At 32.3% G+C, this 19560-nt stretch overlaps 1 protein-coding gene and 1 long non-coding RNA gene across 3 annotated transcripts in view; one reads left to right on the plus strand and one right to left on the minus strand.

Moving 5' to 3' along the window:
• The window catches only part of LOC145293703 (ubiquitin-associated and SH3 domain-containing protein B-like), a 425494-nt gene that overhangs the window by 241389 nt on the left and 164545 nt on the right, over nucleotides 1-19560 (minus strand). The gene's annotated exons all lie outside the window — the stretch shown is intronic.
• Nucleotides 9079-19560, plus strand: part of LOC145293724 (uncharacterized) — a 51102-nt gene continuing 40620 nt past the window's right edge. Inside the window, exon 1 of the long non-coding RNA XR_013869755.1 lies at nucleotides 9079-9211. This is a non-coding gene — a long non-coding RNA (uncharacterized LOC145293724). The remainder of the gene's footprint in view (nucleotides 9212-19560) is intronic.

Consider the following 19560-nt stretch of genomic DNA (forward strand, 5'->3'; position numbering starts at 1 on the left):
AATATATAATATTATATGATATATATAATGTATACATATAATATTATATAATATAGATAATGTATACATATAATATAGTATAATATAAATAATATATACATATAATATTGTATAATATATATAATATGTACATGTAATATTGTATAATATATATATAAAATATACATATAATATTATATAATATATATAATATATGCATATAATATAATATAATATATATAATATATACATATAATATTATATAATATATATACGTATAATATTATATATAAAATATATACATATAATATTATATAATACATATATAATATTATATTATATATATAAATACGTATAATATTATATTTATAATATATACATATAATATTATATATATATAATATATACGTATAATATTATATATAATATATACGTATAATATTATATATATAGTATATACATATAATATTATATACAATATATATAGTATATACGTATAATATTATATATAATTAATAAATATAATATTATATATATAATATATACATATAATATTATATATATAATATACACATATAATATTATATATATATATAATATATACAAATAATATTATATATATAATATATGTATATAATATTATATATATAATATATACATATAATATTATATATATAATATATACATATAATATTATATATATAATATATGCATATAATATTTTGTATATAATATATGCATATAATATTATATATATAATATATGCATATAATATTATATATATATAATCTCTATATAAATAAAATGAACTCATTTTTTCACGTTGATTTTGACCTTAATAGGATTAAAAATCAAGATATTTCATGCAAATATAATATGCACAAACGGCAGAACAATATCTGAGGTGTGTTATAGGCTTATTATTTCTCAAATTCCTCGATAATCTTAGATTTCTATACTTTTTCTGCTGAGAAATCACGGCCAAAATCGGTTAAGATCAATGGAAGTGGTTAAATATTTTCTCTTTAATAAATTCCTCCTCCCCCTGCCACCACTTAACACCGTTTGGGGATCGTTCACAAGGAACAGTTGAGAAGAGAAGACCGGTTTGGCTTCGTAGTTTTCTCATGTGAAGTTATTTTAAATCACTAAACTAAGCTGCAGTGCTCTGTGGCGTAGTGGTTAGCGTGCTGGACAATTCACATTATATTTTCACGTTCGCGCCGACCTACCGTAGTCGTTTTTTTTTTTTTTTTTTTTCCTAAACAACTGGAATGGACTTTTCTTGGTGGCCGAACTGTTAACGTTGCAGATGTTTTTTTTTCACACTTTATTTTCCTACTTTTACTCATGACTCCGGGTTTGATCCTTCCTACTTACCTACCATAACATTTTTTAAAACTCCCCCCGTCCCGGAAACAAACACTCGGGCAACGCCGGGTACCCCCGCTAGTATATACATATATTATTATATATATAATATATACATATAATATTATATATATAATATTCATATAATATCATATAATATATACATATAATATTATATGTATAATATATGCATATAATATTATACATATATAATATTTACATATAATATTATATATATAATATAAATATAATATATATATAATATATACATATACTATTATATATGTAACATATACATATAATATTATATATATAATCTATACATATAATATTATATATATAATCTATACATATAATATTATATATATAATCTATACATATAATATTATATATATAATATTATACATATAATATTATATATTGTAGATATACATATAATATTATATATAAAATATACATATAATATTATATATAAAATATACATATAATATTATATATATATAATATTATCTATCTATCTATCTATATATATATATATATATATATGTATATGTATATATATATATATATATATAGTGTGTGTGTGTGTGTGTGTGTGTGTGTGTGTTCATGTGAGGTTATGTTTTGAAAACAAATGAATAAAGGATTGCGGGATTGCAAGAGTTAATATACAATTTATTCATGTTAAAACTATAAATTCGTTCCTAGACATGCGATTTCATTAACATGGATAGGCATTTACTGTCAAGAAAAGCCCCTTAGAGTCCGCACCAAATCGATTAATCGAAGATAAACAGAATACACACACACACACACATACACACACACATACACACACACATAATTATAACACCCACATACTTTGAGGTTAAATTAAATAGCCAATAACTTTATGCAAACTTCTTTTAATTTTCTAAACTATAATCAGTATTTCTTTCTTTCCTCTCCCTTGTATCCCTATCCACAAAACTATACATATCGTTTGGCGTTTCTACCCCCTCTTTCTCTTCTATTGCATGCCAAACTGATATTTGTAGGTGTTTTTATGTCGACTTGTAATTATAAAGAAGAAAAAAAAAGAATAAAAAATGAAAGCAGGTTACCATTACAATTTCACCGCCAAACATGCCACCAAACCTCTCGCCATTTAGATGACCCTCGATGACTCGTCACACAAAGCATGCTCAGTTTCGTCGTTCTGTCAATAATGGCGCGTAATTTAACACGTACTCTCATCTGTAACATGACAATACATCCCAACGAGAGCTTCCCACACTCTCGACCCCCGTGCGCCGACATCACAATCTGCTGTTTTTTTGTTTTTGTTTTGTTATTTTGTTTTGCCTCAATTATTCAGATTGTATCAAATGTATCGTTGCGTAGAAATTAGGCTTCTCAACGGGAGCCATGTGGCCACCTTGAGAGGGCATAAACTATTTTCGGGATCCATGAGGCCTAATTCTTTTTAAAGGGACTTACGTGTGGGACACAGAAAATTAAACAAAAAAGCAAACAAACAAAATGAAATTTCTATGGACAAAACTTCCCTGCCGGTTACACTATGATTATTTTCAAATCCAATCTGTACAAATTATTATCATAATCGGTAGGTGGTCAAGTGATTAATGGCACGGACTGACGACATGGGTGTTCCAAGTTCGAATCCGATTCGTTCCACAAAAATCACTTTCACTTAAGATGTTGGCAACTTTCTCATGGCCCATTCCGTAAGTACCCGATGTCTTTCTAAAAATAAATTCTGACTACAAAAATATCATGAAAACCAATGCCAGCAATAGAATCTCCGGATTCATACGATACCATGATTATTGTCAGAAACGACTCTATAAGTAATTGAATACAGTTCATACCATTGGTTAATGGTAGTACTCGCATAATATCCCTCATCTTTCAGCTGACAATCATTCTGTCTTATTAATCGTTATCATAGAGTGGCCCTTAATCTTGATAAATGATCACCCAATAAAAAAAACAAACAAAAAAAAAACAGTATGACAAGTTAGAATTTGTGCATTTTAGGTATTGAGGACAATTGCTTTGTTTATATTTTTGAAGAATCGGAACAAGGGGAGATAAGTTGTTAAAGTTTCGCGTAACTTATTAGTAAAAGCAAAACAAACATACTAAATTAAAATAATAACACAAAATAAAACATTAATTATCTGCGCATTTATTGAATTAAAATAATGTTTTTATTTTTTATTTTTTTGTAAAATAATTAGAATTTCAAAATAAATTACAATGGGCATTTTTTTTTGTTTTTGTGATTCAATTAACTTTTTTTGAAAAGAAAAAAAAATTTTACTGACTAGTATCTCCTAGAAAAGAAAATTTTAAAATGAATGAAAGTTATCAATGTATTAAAATGCATATTTAAAAAAAAAAAAATACAGGCTTTTTACAAAATTAAACTTTCGTAATAAATCAAAATAAACATTAAAAGTTATAATTTTGAACAGTCATTATTGGTATGTGTTACTTTGTTTGTCTCCCCTTATTCCGAGTGAAATTCTTCAAAACTAAAAACAAAAATATTGTTTTCGAAATGTAAATTGCACAAATGCCAAACTGTTGAATCTAAAAGACGTAGTAAAACTGGTTAATATTAACTAATAATAAGTTACATAAATTACTGAATAAGAATTTTTAAATGTCTTTCAAATTGTCTTATCTTTTTGTGATTGTTAATTTTCTGTATCTCTTACCGTTGTGGTCCCGTAAAAGTCCGGAAGAAAGACAACTTGTTATTTAGTAGAAACAAAGTATACTGAAAAGCAAATATAAAAAAAAATGAAGAGTATGAGTATACGTCAGTTCGACTGCCACACGTGCAAGATTAGAACATAACTGTGTGCTAACGCCGAGAGACATATTCTGCCGGATTTTTTAATAAGTGGAAGGGGTCATTATTATCCGTAGGGTGGACACACTACAATACTTACATTTCGTTGTAATTTGCGTCTTTGCTAATAAAGTTTTTCATTTGGGCGAATAAATGAATTTAACCAATTCCTTGGCATTCAGACTGAGATCAAAGTGTGACATCTGTTCTGTTAGCAGTTAGTGAAGGAGAAATATTTCAGACGGGACATTTTTTTTGTTCCAAATTCAGACTACCCCTTTCTGAGAGCTGGATATCCTCAACACAAAAAAGCAATAGATTGCGTCTAATTCTGATCTCGTGGGGAATTAGAGTTTTCATTGAGATGAAATATTTATGACATGATTTATAATTGAAATTAATATTTTGACGCCATAGTATTTCACTTAAATATGAAGAGCGGATTTACAGTGACACGCAAAGGGTGATAAATGACTTACACTTGGATCACAATGAAGGGGCCCAACCAAAAAGGTTCAGAAGCATTGGTGTAGAAAACAACTTGTCACAGAAGGCCGGTATAAAGTTTTATATCGAATCTAATAAGCATTTGATATGCTTCAAAGAAGGGTGGGTATGGATAGCACGACAACAAAGTAAATGCCATAAATGACTTATTTCGACTGTATTAAGCCCTTTTCACAATTGGCCCCAAATAGAAAATTAACTAATTTCTCAACTGCAGCGTTATTACTATCACCGAGCAGCAAATTACTGTGTTCTTCATAAGTTGTATATATTTATACATGCAATTAGTTATTATTTGAATTGTGTCAGCAGAATCATGGCCTACATACAGGACCAGTTTAAAGTGCTTATGTTGAGTCCCCTCTCCGCCGATGCTGCTGCCAATAGAATGCAGCTTCATTAATCGCACCATGGAAATTTCATGATATTATGCTGGGTAACGTAGTATGTAATAACAACGATACACATACATATCTTTACATACATGCATACATACATACATGATCGCAACGTCTTGTCAGGGGAATGCCACTCCCTCAGACATATATATATATATATATATATATATATATATATATAGTCTTTGAAGTTTTTTTTAACATTTGAAACTACACAAAAAATTACTTTTTATCATTCGTTAAAAAAAAAAAAAAAACACTTAGTAAGTCATTTAATCACCTGCAATCACTGCATCAACTCTCTCGAATTTACTATAATACCAATTTTTTTTTTATTTTTCAAGGGATCGTCAGTTGTTTACCATGAAACACTGTTTCGGGGATTTAATATATATATATATCAGCAGCAAGTTATTGATACAAATCTCATTGAAGACTACAGAATATATTGATTTGGCGAGCAAGTTTCCGGATCCTCAGTGATAATTCGTGGACTATAGCTCCGAGTATTCTTTTATTGGCCATCTCAGACGCTTTCGATTTTCGCGATCATCTTCAGGAGTTGATTTGTTTTTTTTTTTGCGTTAAGTTTTCATCGTCTTTTTTTTTTTTACTTCTTATTAATTTCTATGTAGTTTTGGCGTGATGAGAGAAAAAAAAAAGAAAGAAAGAAAATACTGTATAATATTCTGCAGTTTTCCAACAATTTCTGTAAACTTCATCTTCACAATCCTCAGTATCAACATACAATACACAACTGATTCTCCTCCTTCTCACAATTCCTGGTCTCAGAATTAAATACACAGCTGACAAAACTCCCTTCTGCCAAAAGAATTCCCCCTCTTTGATCAACAAGCGCTTTATTGAAACAGTCTGCCTTTCACATGCATATAAAGTTCTATGAAGTCTCATTACCTCATGAGATTGTCAGCTTATAAGTAAACGCAGCTACTATTTTTGCTTGATTTATTCTTCTTGTCTGACGCACACACTACATGCTGTACAAAATCAGGTTTGTACTAATTGTTAATAAAAAAGAGGTGTATTTGCGTTTGCTGTTGAATTATGTATATGAGTGTATTTGTTCTTTTATTTTATTATTTTGTATATATATATATATATATATTCATAATTAAGGTATTTTATTTATGATAGGTCGTTTTTATATATTTAGTGCTTGTGGGATTTTAATCGGCGTGTACAATTATTTTTGTGAATGATTTAATGTTAGTTGTTAATTGTTATGGGGTTAAATGGTAATAAACGAAAGGGACGAAACATGTATTCACATATATTACAGGCAAAGACCGGTTGGGAATACCATTCCTCAACAGCAGGCGTTTGCACACAACCGGCTCCGTACGTCTGGTTACCGGAAGTTACGTCATGAGATAATCCATTAATCCCATGGAAGGGCGACTCCAACATTAATATTGACTGTACGAAATGATATGGCATTAAATAGCATTGGTGTTTGATATAAGATATGTAAGACGTCGGAAATAAGTTGTTGTGTAGTTAATATTTTTCGTATAAATAGAGTGAGAGGTTCCGGCTCTTGTGGTGATGCGTAAAGTGCTACGACTGTTGTTCTCTGCTTTGCTTTGTTCTCAATACAAATACTCTTTTCTAATCTATATCTGTGTCCGTGTCTACCTTAGTTACCTGTCTGGACAACAACACTTATATGTTTGTTCGGCTTAGCGTTACGTAAATAGTGTTTTTTGTTTTCTAGAGAAGTTTTTAATTTTGTAGAGTACATATTTTTTATTTTATTATGTTGATTATAAGCTTTAGGATACAGCCAGAAAAAAAAGACGATAGTTGCTCTGGATAACGTTATCCATGCTTTTTCTCTAGGGAAGATACAATTAATACTAGTTGTTTGCTTTTGTGGTTTTCGTTTGCTACCTTGCTATATATGTTTTAAGAAGGAGAACATTTTGGTTCTGAAGATCCGGGATTGACACATAAACGATGGATGTTCTTCTGTGAACGAAACTGTCCGTACTAATGTCCCAAAAGCTTTGTTATAAAGAATAAACAGAAAGATGAATAAAATGTTGAGAACTGGAATATAGCTTGACGTTATCTCTTTATGTATGTCATGTTGTTATATGTGTTATATGCTACAAATCACCGAGCTTTAACCTTGGATAGGTTAGTCAATATATACGTATAAAAAAAAATTACGTACTTTCTTGTCACGTCGAAATTAATATGAATTCCAAACATTACGTAATGTGAATTAGTAGAAAAATAATTACAAGTAAAAACAAACTTCATCGACTTATCGAGTTTTATCGTAGATTTTAAAGTACTGAAGTTGAATAATTCTTAAAATCTTGTTATTTATGAGAAACTGACTTATCTCACTTACTTTCCTTGAAATCCACCGTTCATATATATATATATATATATATATATATATATATATATATATATATATATAGTAATGTGATTAATAATTTAAAAATCAAATTATAATTAAATTAAAAATCCGTTTCATAAGAAGGAACAACAACAAAATCAATAATTTGTACGATCGTTTCGGAAAACAGTGTTTTTATTGTGGTAGACATCAAGTTACGGACAATAATTTTGTTGTTGTTCCTTCTTATGAAACGGATTTTTAATTTAATTATAATTTGATTTTTAAATTATCAATCACATTACTAAATATTAAATTAGCTCTAGGATATTTACCTATCGAGCTTATTGTATATCTAAATTACAACGAGCACTTTTTCTTTCCCTGTATTTTAATTAAACTAGTAATTTTACTATTAAATTAAAATACACTCTGCTCTTTAGACTATTGTTTCTAATCTCCTTTATATATATATATATATATATATATATATATATATATATATATATATATATATATATATATATATATATATATTCGAAAACCCGGCGTACTACACCTCGATATCGGCCATGACAATAGTGGCGTTTATGAGGCGGCCATTTCTACGATTGAATTTCTTAAGTATGCAGCCTTTAAACTGTTGTAAAAACTTCTTTTTACTACCCTCGTGCAATTAAATCGAGTTTCCTTATGTTTACTGCTATTTTTCTTTTCTGTTATTGTCAGTGCAAATGCAGAATTGATTCATAGTTCGGCAATTAATGCCATGTTTTATGTTCTCTCGTCAGCAAGTTGAATCCTGATCTTCGGGCGTAGTTAGATTCCAAAGTTGATAGTAACGGGTTCACACAAAATTTGAAACGAAATGCAACAATGCATCTTTAATTAGTTTCCCATTCTGTACGATTAAGATCAAAACATATATTGTAAGCAATGGTCGGCAACCTACGACCCGTTGGCCAGATCCGGTTCACGAAAGAATTCTGACCGGCCCACGAGCCTGATTACAAATAGCTATTTTTAACATGAGAGGCAAGGCTTTCGAATTCAACAAAAGGCCTACTGTTATCTTCCTCTGCTTCAGTCAGCAGAATTTGAATACTATGATAACAAAAACACGATCAAAGCCGAATCGTCATCTATAATATACATATCACCTGCCTGTTTAATGTATGTATGTTTGTATGTCTGGCTAAAAATTTCGACAGAGACAACGGATTTTCACGAGGACGGTATTATTGTGAGGATCAACGCCTCGGACGACAAATATCGAAAAATTGGCTAAAAATATTAATTCCTTCACCCTCAATCGGGAAATTTTCTACAAGGAGGGGTCGATTTTTGCGAGCCATTTTTGCAAGTCATCGTATTGGTTGGATTGACTTTGTATAATTTTAACGTTCCGAACTTCCGCTCGCGTCATGGAGTTATAATAAGATGTCAGATTTTCTTTCACTTTCTTTTCCGCCTTCGCGTCACGGATTCGAGACTGCCTGCCTACTACCACTTTTTTTTTCTCAGCACAGCCGGGCACCCAGGTAACGCTGGGCACCCAGGCTAGTTTCAAATAAACATAAAACACAAATTGAGGGTCAATTTAACGGATCGACACGTGACAAGGATACCTTGAAAGGGATAATGTCTTATTCAGCTTTCTGTATCATTCCTCATGAATGTATGGCCGTTACCGCATATGTACGTACGTAAATGTATATGCTTGTAAGTATGTTGGTTCGTTTGTGGTACAATTTTTTAGTAACTGTCTGAAACATACACATCATAATTTCATCCATTTCACGTCTGTTGATTTTTTTCACTTTGAAGTATTTTGACTTTCTTTGGGGAACCTAATTTTTTGTTATTTAAAAATTTTTTTAGATTTTCTTTTGTTTTTCTTATTACTCGATGTTTATTCAAATTATGGTCTAACATTTAAGTTGACACAGGTGTGGCTATATAATTTTACTTATTTTTTATTACCGACCTTGGTCCGGCCCGAGAGCGTCATTATAACACGATCCGACCCGCGGGGTCAAATGAGTTGCCGATCTCTGCTTTAAAGCAACAACGTATCATAAACTCTATAGTTAATTGAAGGTCAAGACTTTTTTGTTTTTAAATATATGAAAAGGAAGTTATTTCATTATTTTGAAGAAAAAAACAAATAATGAAAACGAAACAATACTAAAATCTGTGATGACTCTCTTTGTACAACTGAAAACAAAGCCCTGTGTAACGATACCAACCCGGGGTGATCGGAAAAGGTGGGTAGTAAATAGAAATGATAGATGGTAGCATGGTGTAGATCAGGGTGTGGGCAGGCGCCATGTTTGGGATTAGGGTTAGGGTTAGGGTTAGGGTTAGGATGAGGCTACGATTTTTTAAAATTATTTTTGCAATGTTAGAATTTATTATACTTATGCAGAATACGGATAACGGACTGTGCTAAAACCGCTATTTGACTTCTGCAGTTTAATAAATGTTTGGGGATCTTTAAAATTTAAGCTACCGAATTCAGACATAATTTACACGAGTCTAAATTTGTACACATACAGGCTTGTCGCACTATTTTCCATTCGAATATCGGCGAGTGTAAATTTTCTTTGAACTGCCAGTAATGGATTGCTAATGCTGTTTTTATTCGGCGCTTTTTTGTTATTGAATATACTTGTATGATCGTAATATCTGATTTAAAACTGTAGAGAGGTCATAACTACGTAATATTTCTTGCTAATTGCGGGTTTATTTAGCAAATATTGTGGCTTGGTAAACGATATTTTTGGTTATTTATTTATTTTGTAGTGGACAGAGCACGCAAGTTCTACAGTGACAACTTTTTAAATTCATTCTTAGCATCTTTATTTCTATTCAGGTGGTTGCTATTTAGGTTTTGGTCACTACTATTCATAATGATTATATTTTTGTCCTTTGTGAGATTTCATGTTGTTTCGTTGGTCATTTTCCATACCAATTTTATAATTATTTCTCCTCAATGCTTCCATTTAATATTTTATTATTATAAGTTTTAATTATACTCGCAAAGTTTTCGCAGCAATTATGGAACAATTTAAAGTTATTTTTGTTGACAATTTTGTGCAAGAGATTTGTTGCGGGAGGTGTATTTAGATGAGATTTATGAGTTCCTTCATGAGTTTGTTTTTAGCATCTGATTATACGGTGGCGTAAACCAAATGATGTTATTTTTTAGTCTTATTACATCTAGTGTTATTATGTTGTTTATATTTAATTTCGATATTACGGTACCCAGTATTTTTACAGTTATGTTATAAAAGCGAAAATGAAAATACTGGTAAAACATTAAGATTGGTGACGTTCATCGGATATGGTTCTATCTGTATTTATGATTTTTGATTCTTTAATGATTATAGACGGTCGACATTCCTCTAATAAAACCACCATTTTTCTCATTTTAATTCAACAGACTTGACACTATTTCTGATTTCAAATCAGAAAACGCTTTAAAATACGTTAAAACAGAAACTTATCCAAATAGGTAGAAGAGTAACTTATCTTGCTTTTGGTAGCATTGATATGTCGTATATTTAATTTTTTCATCCCTGTTTTTTTTTAATTGGGGTTACCGTTTATTAAGGCCTAGAGGCCACTTTAATATAAGTGCAAATTAGTGTTAGGTAGACGGTGAGACAGGAGCGTGGTGATCGGTAATGGTGGAACTTGGGAAGGATTTAATTATTTAAGAGGACGGCTTAGCAAAATCTTATTAGGTTGGTGCAAAAATAATGTCGTTTTTATAAACATAGTTGAACGTCAAAAAACGACATTATTTTAGCATCAACCTAATATTTACTTATGCTCAGTTAGGAAACATCCTCGTTCTTGCTGTGAATGCTTTACACGAGGAGTTCATAGGTTTCATTTTGCATGAGTAAAAAACAAAACAAAACAAAAACAAGCAAACAAACATCAAAAACAACAAAACTTAATGAGAAATTGGGAACGAGTAGCGGATATTTCATCTGGTTTCGATTTTATGCGTAAAGCCATTTACACGGATCTACGAACAGTTGCACATTGAACATTTTACGCAACGATTTCATATGTTAAAAGAACGACACCACCCGAAATGCCCTAAATGTTGTATGAGATGAACAGAAAAAAAATCCTCTCTGACTTAAGAAATGTGATCTTATATGACGAGTTTATTTACTGCATATCTGCGCGCACGCAGTTCGTTTCTTTGAGGTCGGGTTGCTAAGTTTAATTAAAAGGAAATGATGGGGTGCGTATTAAGGAGATGCATTGAAAGAGAAATGCTAAAGTGTTTTTAAAATAAAAGTATTTAGTATATATATATATATATATATATATATATATATATATATATATATATATATATGTAAATTTTTGGTACAGCAAAATGGAAGGAGAAATTTCAGAGGGAACATAATTTAATTTAAATACCAAAAAACAAGAAATGGGCAGGTGAAATTAAAATTTTAAAATTTCCTTAAGGCCTTATCGTCTGACCCTCTAAGAGGAAACGTCAGAATGATAAATTAAAAACTAAGAAAACGAATGAGGGAAGAGGGGAATTTTGGTTTCAGTTGGAAGAACAGTGGAAAAAAAAAATCTCACTGTTCAGGTGGTTTTAAATCAATGAATATCTCCAACTGATGTTTTAGAATCTTTTGTCTACACAGGCTAGGTCGAGAGTTGTTAATAACTAACGCCTCAATGATATTGAGATGATAGTTCGACCTAGCACTGTATAAAACAGAAAACCACCCATCGGAATATTGATCGGCACACCTATTTATACTCAACAGGTGATTGCCAATGGCGGACTCATGAGCTTGGGAGTGCCCGGATGTTCTCGAAACCTGGTGTAGTCGAATATCCCGAGGGATATGTTGGGATATTCTCATTTCTAATCTTTGGGATGTTTTGCCAACGTAGTCAGCTCCACACTGACAAACGAATTTATAAACAACAGAGTTCTTTTGAATGGTTGGCAAAACATCTTTACGAAAAGAAGAGAAAAAGGTTCGAGTTGTGTAAACTACTCTAAGCATAGTAGCTGGAAAACAACGTTGAGTAGCAGAAGAAATCCTTTCAACAATATGAAGGCCAACAGGACCCAACCATGGTAATTTTAGATAAATGGGACAACGTGATGGACCAATATGTTTACCACTATTAAATGTAGTAATTTTATGTTCAATAGTAGATTTTATTATATTAATGGGATATCCATTATTAAGAAAAATATTTGTAATTTCACCAAGTTCCGTATCAAGACGGTTTGGTGAACAAATCATAAGTGCACGATGCGTAAGAGCGCTAATGAGGTTTATTTTTCTAGACTGAGGGGCAAAAGAAAACCAATTAAGATAGAGCCCTGTAAATGTAGGTTTTCTATAAACAGAGGTCTCAAACGTAGTACCAACTTTAGAAACACGAACGTCGAGGAATGGGAGAGAGCTACAGTCTTCAACCTCCATAGTAAATTGTAAAGATGGATGCAGGTTGCAAAGAAGACGAAGAAACTGTTCAGCTTCGCTCCGAGAGGGAAAGCATGCAAAAGTATCATCAACGTAGCGTGTGTAGAATGCTGGCTTAGTAATTTTGGAAAATAATTCGTTTTCCAAAAATCCAACGAAAATGTTGGCTAACGAAGGACCAAGAGGGCTACCCATAGATATCCCATCAATTTGACGGTACATAATGTTGTTGAAACTAAAGGAGACTGATTTAGTAGCAAGTTCCATCAGTTCAACGAAAATTCGTTCAGGAAATTGTGGAGATTTTAAGGGGCCACGGTATAGATAGTCAGCACAAATACCAATGGTTTCATCCAAAGGTATATTAGTAAAAAGACTATTAATGTCAAAGGAAGCCAAGAACTCGGTATTTTTAGATAAAGGTAATTTTTGTATCTGAGATACGAATTGAAAAGAATCAGAGATACAATGGACCGAATAAAAAGAAAGCACAGGTTTAAGAAGAGCAACCAACCATTTACCAAGTTCGTGTTGTGCAGAACCCAGCATAGATAAAATGGGTCGCAAAGGAATGTTGGGTTTATGGACCTTGGGTAAACCGTACATTCTAGGCCTTTGAGAACCGATGGGTCGGATTCTATCATAAATCTCCTTAGAAATAAATCCGCTTTTATGAAGTTGAAGAAATCTTTTCTGGATTTTTATTTCCATACGAAAAGTATCATCATGGCTTAAATCACCCAAACGGAGAAATTTACTTTTATCGTCCAAGATTTGTAACATTTTGGAGATATAATCCGTTTTGTTAAGTATAACAACGCCCGATCCTTTATCCGGGCGAGAAAGATAAATGTCGGGATTAGACCTAATTAATTTTGCCGCTTCAAAATGATTTTTCTGCCAAACAAAATCACTAGATTTAGTATTTATAGCAGAAAACCTCCGACCTAATTCGCCCAACTGAATTTTAACACTAGTTAATTCATCAGTAGAGATAGGCGAATGGTGTTTTAATTGAGTATACAATAATTCAATTTCACTAAATACTGAGATTTTATCAACAGAAGGGGGAGGAATGCAAAATTGTAAGCCAGCAGATAAAACAAATTCTTCTGTATTGGACAAAACATGAGAAGAATAATTAAATATATGTTTATCCAAATTTGTTATAATCCCAAACTTCTTAGTAATTAATTTTTTTAAATATTTATCATAAGAAGAAGTACATTTAATACGGGTAAAATTATCGCCGATGGATAAAAACCTAGAAAAACGGAGTTTATCAAAGAAAGATAGTTCTTTCCAAACCATGGCCCAAAGTAAAAGGTGTTTACTACGTAACGAATTATATGTATCAGAATTAAACAGGATTTCATCTTGTAGGAAAACACGTTGAACTGCCAATGTATTTCTACATTTAATTTTAGAAATACGATGGCAGATATAACCGGGAGCAACATGATTTAGGCGGCAAGATTTAAGAAATTCCATCCTACACTTCAAAACGATTAACTTATTTTTAATACGTATAACTTTGTTTAACGTTTTGATAAATTGTGAGTTGTACCGACCTCGAAAATATGTAAGTAAATTTTTGGTACAGCAAAATGGAAGGAGAAATTTCAGAGGAAACATAATTTAATTTAAATACCAAAAAACAAGAAATGGGCAGGTGAAATTAAAATTTTAAAATTTCCTTAAGGCCTTATCGTCTGACCCTCTAAGAGGAAACGTCAGAATGATAAATTAAAAACTAAGAAAACGAATGAGGGAAGAGGGGAATTTTGGTTTCAGTTGGAAGAACAGTGGAAAAAAAAAATCTCACTGTTCAGGTGGTTTTAAATCAATGAATATCTCAAATATGAATTACAAATATTTTTCTTAATAATGGATATCCCATTAATATAATAAAATCTACTATTGAACGTAAAATTACTACATTTAATAGTGGTAAACATATTGGTCCATCACGTTGTCCCATTTATCTAAAATTACCATGGTTGGGTCCTGTTGGCCTTCATATTGTTGAAAGGATTTCTTCTGCTACTCAACGTTGTTTTCCAGCTACTATGCTTAGAGTAGTTTACACAACTCGAACCTTTTTCTCTTCTTTTCGTAAAGATGTTTTGCCAACCATTCAAAAGAACTCTGTTGTTTATAAATTCGTTTGTCAGTGTGGAGCTGACTACGTTGGCAAAACATCCCAAAGATTAGAAATGAGAATATCCCAACATATCCCTCGGGATATTCGACTACACCAGGTTTCGAGAACATCCGGGCACTCCCAAGCTCATGAGTCCGCCATTGGCAATCACCTGTTGAGTATAAATAGGTGTGCCGATCAATATTCCGATGGGTGGTTTTCTGTTTTATACAGTGCTAGGTCGAACTATCATCTCAATATCATTGAGGCGTTAGTTATTAACAACTCTCGACCTAGCCTGTGTAGACAAAAGATTCTGAAACATCAGTTGGAGATATTCATTGATTTAAAACCACCTGAACAGTGAGATTTTTTTTTCCACTGTTCTTCCAACTGAAACCAAAATTCCCCTCTTCCCTCATTCGTTTTCTTAGTTTTTAATTTATCATTCTGACGTTTCCTCTTAGAGGGTCAGACGATAAGGCCTTAAGGAAATTTTAAAATTTTAATTTCACCTGCCCATTTCTTGTTTTTTGGTATTTAAATTAAATTATGTTTCCTCTGAAATATATATATATATATATTTATATAATCCACATACAGTACTGGTTCGTTGTATCACAACTCATCCGTGCGATTAGATTAGCACCTTTGCCTAACCGAGGGTTTAACTTACAACCATCGCGTTAATAGTCGGCAGTTCTACGCACTGGCCCATGGGAGCGGTGCTTGCAAATAATTTCAACAAATTTAAATAAACAGTCGCCCACCGTTTTTACAGTGCTCGAGCTACTTCTTTATTACAAATAAACAAACAGCGAGCCACGCTTTATAGCCATTTAAGTGGTGGGTGAGACATATTTATGACAGTAGTCAAGCCAAATCTCTTTCTCCCTCTCTCTCATATATATATATATATATATATATATATATATATATATATATATATATATATATATATATATATATACCGGACCCCCGACATACAAAATTAATTCGTTCCCAGACAAAGCTCGTATCTAGAATTAAAATGACATCATTAAGGAGACGTAGTGAAACACGACACACTTGACCACCTAGCGGTTTCATCTGGAAACTCGTAACTTGGATTTTCGCTCGTATGTAGGAGATGATTTTTACTCTAAAGCCATCTCGTATCTCGAATTCCTCGTAACTCGGGTAGCCCGTATGTTGGGAGTCCACTGTATATATATATATATATATATATATATATATATATATATATATATATATATATATATATATATATATACTGTTTTAACAAAAACGAAGACTTCAAAGAATGGGTTGATAGCAACAAATAATGTATTAGTTTATGAAATACACTATTTGTTGCTATGAACCTATTCTTTGAAATCTTGGTTGTTGTTAAAACAGTATATGAATGCTCAATTATGAAATATGATAATTTTGTAGCTTACAGTTTAAGTCATCTCTTTTTGGCTTAAAATGTATTCGTATATGAAAGATTACTGAATTATATAAACCCAGTAAAATTCGGAATACTACAAATAAGACTAATTCCAGGTTTACATTTTTCAGAGGTTAAGCAACCAATGAAGTTTTACCGAGGTTCATGCAAGAGTGCTCAATACCGAAGAAGAGCAATAAATACTTTTAATTTTCATATGTTGCTACACATTCATGAGTATGTTCCGGTCAGCCAATTACAAGCAACTAGATACCTCTTCAGGAGATATTGCTTATACAAAAGTGAAGTCCGTAATGAAAATTTTACAGGAGTTTCCAGTACAGAATAGTCAGGCGTGAGTATTATATTGTACCTATTTACTGTGCCTCCCCACGGGACAGAGTTAGACACCAGGGTCGTTTTTTAACGTGGAGAAACGGTACAAAAATAAAAATTGTCTCAGTCGTGAAGGATTTCTCATCCACCGAAAGAGAACAAGAAATAGAAGTGCAGCATCTGAACAACAGATACTACACTTTGATCTTGTCCCGAATATATATAGTAATTATTTCAAAAATTAAAAAAAAATGAGATGGAGAGAGAGAGAGAGAGAGACACGCACACACACATACACACATACACACACACACACACACACACACACACACACATATATATATGAGAGAGAGAGAGAGAGAGAGAGAGAGAGAGAGAGAGAGAGAGAGAGAGAGAGAGAGATTATAATGTTAAACTCTTTTCCTGATCTACATTAATGATCTTCCAAATCACATCCTTATATCATTTGTAGACATTTATGCTGACGACACTACCATTTATGGTACCACATCTAAGACAGTAAACGACCAAGTTCTCTCCAATTCTCTCTCCTCTGATCTTGAGCACGTAGTACAATGGGGAAAGGAGTGGCTGGTTACTTTTAATGAATCTAAAACCAAGCTTCTCTCTTTATATCATCAACATTCTGATCCAAATCTGGCATCAATTGAAATGAATGGCTCCCGTCTTCAGGAGGCCTCAAGTTTTGACAAGCTTCTGGGCTTGACCTTTACTCCTGATCTTAAATGGAACACGTACATCAAATCTGTTGCCAAGGCCGCTGGAAAAATGGTGGGATCTTTCTATCGATCCGGTAGATATCTCACTGCTGATGCAATTCTCTATCTATATAAGAGCCAGGTACGTCCAAGGATGGAATACTGTTGCAACATCTGGGCAGGAGCTGCTAGAAAGGACTTGTCCTGCCTTGATAGAGTTCAAAATAGACTTCGTAGCCTCGTAGGAGATGTCCTTTTCTCTTCCCTGCAACCTCTATCTCACAGAAGAGATGTTGCGAGTTTGTCTGATGTATCGTTATTTTCATGGAAAGTGTTCGACTGAGCTTCAGTCTATGGTCCTCCCTCGCCTAACTTTCACAAGAAACGCCCGTCTAGCTGTAAACACTATCAATAATTCCCCCCACTCTTTATCTGTGCCTAAACCTAAACGTAGATTCCATGAAGAAAGCTTCTTTCTTAGAACTGCACGCCTGTGGAATTGTCTTCCGTTTTCCTGCTTTCCGGCTGACTACAATATGGTTGTGTTCAAGTCTAACGTAAATAAGTTCTTGATGAGCCGTTCCATATAAGCTATCAAATTTACCAAATTTTCATTACTAATGATTACTATATTGTCCAATTTCTACTGTACACTCTTTAACCCTTATCCTTGAGTGGCCTCTTGGTCTTGATAATGTGGTGATGCTTATGTAAAAAAATGTCCACGTATGCTTCTAGAATAGTAATTTCAAGGTTATGAGGGTTTATTGAAGCATAAAAACGATGTTGTTGTTCTTTTTTTATATTTAATATTGTCCTTTTTATATTTCAAGCGGTACTCCGCTCTTGATCTTTTTTTTGACTGCTTTTTTTTTGTGATCAAGAGCAGAGGACCGCTTGAAATATAAAAAATACATTAAATATAAAATATATTAAACATAAAAAAAATCCAACATCCTTTTTATGATTCAAAAAGACCTCGCAATCTTGAAATTGATATAGATGGATTGAGATAGAGAAGCATCGTAAATTAAAGCGTAACAGCTCAGCTCAAATGCTATTTCGAATTAAAGCAAGGCAAAACAACGAAAAATCAATTTCAAACAAAAGCTTGATAATAAATGACGAAAATACACAAAGACGTGAACGATAAATATAATGCTATTTCAAACTTCAGCGTGACAGATCAATGAAAATGTTATTTCATACAAAGCATGATACATCGAACGTAAATGCTATTTCAAACTAAAGCATGACAGAACAACAGAAATATCATGTCAAACTAAAGTATTACCGATTGACGAAAATGCTATTTCGAGATTAAGCCTAACAGACTGACACAAATGCTATTTAAAACTTAAGCGTAACAGATCAACGAACATGCTATTTCAAATTTAATCGGGACAAACCAACGAAGGTGTTATCTATATATATATAAAAGCGAAAACGTATGTATGTATGTATGTTTGTATGTATGTTTGTATGTGTGTTTGTGTGTTCGCTAAAACCTTTCGACAGACACGACGAAAATTCACAAACTCGGTATCATATTGAAGCTCCATCCTTCACTCGAAAAATATCGAAAAGTTGGCCAAAAGCGTTCATTTTTTCACCCCAAAATCAACAATTTTCGACAGGTGGCGTAAACAAAAACGGTCCTCTCGTGACGACAACCGGTTCTACGCATGCTTCAGATGACATCATGACCTCATTTACTTTAAATAGTTGAAAAACTGACTAAATTTCATGTACGTCGCGTTAGCTCAGTTGGTTAGCGCGTTGGTTCGTTATCTAAATGTTTTGGGTTCGAATCGTTGTGTGAGATGTCTTTTGGTTTTTTCGATTTTTTAAATTTAAATATTGAACCAGTGTTATTAAAGTCATTTTTCACATAACGTTCGTTTTTCTGTTGTTTTTTTTTACTTCGTTTACCCACCCCGACCACACACCCCAAA

This window comes from Euprymna scolopes, chromosome 2, assembly GCF_053919585.1.
Source record: "Euprymna scolopes isolate OS-2025 chromosome 2, ASM5391958v1, whole genome shotgun sequence".
In the NCBI taxonomy this organism is placed as follows: Eukaryota; Metazoa; Mollusca; class Cephalopoda; order Sepiida; family Sepiolidae; genus Euprymna; species Euprymna scolopes.